Source organism: Aplysia californica, unplaced genomic scaffold (genome assembly GCF_000002075.1).
Source record: "Aplysia californica isolate F4 #8 unplaced genomic scaffold, AplCal3.0 scaffold00177, whole genome shotgun sequence".
NCBI lineage: Eukaryota > Metazoa > Mollusca > Gastropoda > Aplysiida > Aplysiidae > Aplysia > Aplysia californica.
The window spans coordinates 825,015-825,963 of NW_004797447.1; the positions used below are offsets into that span (position 1 = coordinate 825,015).

The 949-nt window shown below is 38.6% G+C and overlaps 1 protein-coding gene across 1 annotated transcript in view; it reads right to left on the reverse strand.

The window, feature by feature from the left end:
* Positions 1–949, reverse strand: part of LOC101857641 (methyltransferase-like protein 27) — a gene marked incomplete in the record, with an annotated part of 16,266 nt that overhangs the window by 1,512 nt on the left and 13,805 nt on the right.

Below are 949 nucleotides of genomic sequence, written 5' to 3' on the forward strand. Positions count from 1 at the left end.
TCTCTCTCTCTCACCCACACACACAACACACACACATACACACACACATACACACACCTGCTCCACAATCTAAAAACAAAGCATTTAATGTTTTAAAATGGCAGACACCATTATTGTTGTTGTTGTTGTTTCAGTTTTCAGTTAATTACTTAAGACTAAAATCCATCCATGTCGTCACTTGTTACAACAATTGAGGCTGCTATGACAGCGTAAGTTACACCTAAGACCTGCCTTACGGCGTTTACATCGCCTTGAACTACAGCTTTTGGAACCAATACAGCTGCATCTTGTGAAGCCTTGTTCACCTGGAGAGGATTGAAAAATCACCGCTGAACGCAGTGAAACTATTTTTTTCGGTGTTTATGTCGTCAGTGTTCAGAAGACGCTTAGGGCACAGATCGAAAAGATTTCTGGAATACAAACCACTGAGAATACCAGCTTTTACGACTATCTTATATTGGTCCGCGTCTTCTCGTCTGTCAATTATGACACAAGGATATTTCTAGGATCGCCTCTCCCTCGATTAACAAGTGGAACTGGCTTACACACGTTGTCTCCTTGTTTGCCAGCTGGCAGATCTATGTAACAGTAAGGTCACGTAGATCAATCTAGTTAATACGCGTAATCACTGATTATTTCAGTGAAAACGCGTAATCCCTGTACTGTGGCGGGGCTATTACGTGAATTCACTGAATGCTCAGTAGTAAAAACACGTAAAATGATAGGTCTAATTTTAGGGATTTCGCGTAATCGCTAGAAATTTCAGTGATTACGTGAAACCCCTGAGTGAAACGGGGATTACGTGTATTCACTAAAATATTCAGTGATTACGCGTATTCACTAGGTACACATTCTTACTGTAACACACATATATATATACATATATATGTATATATATATATAATATATTATTATCTATCTATCTAGCTAGCTATGTATAATGCATTAA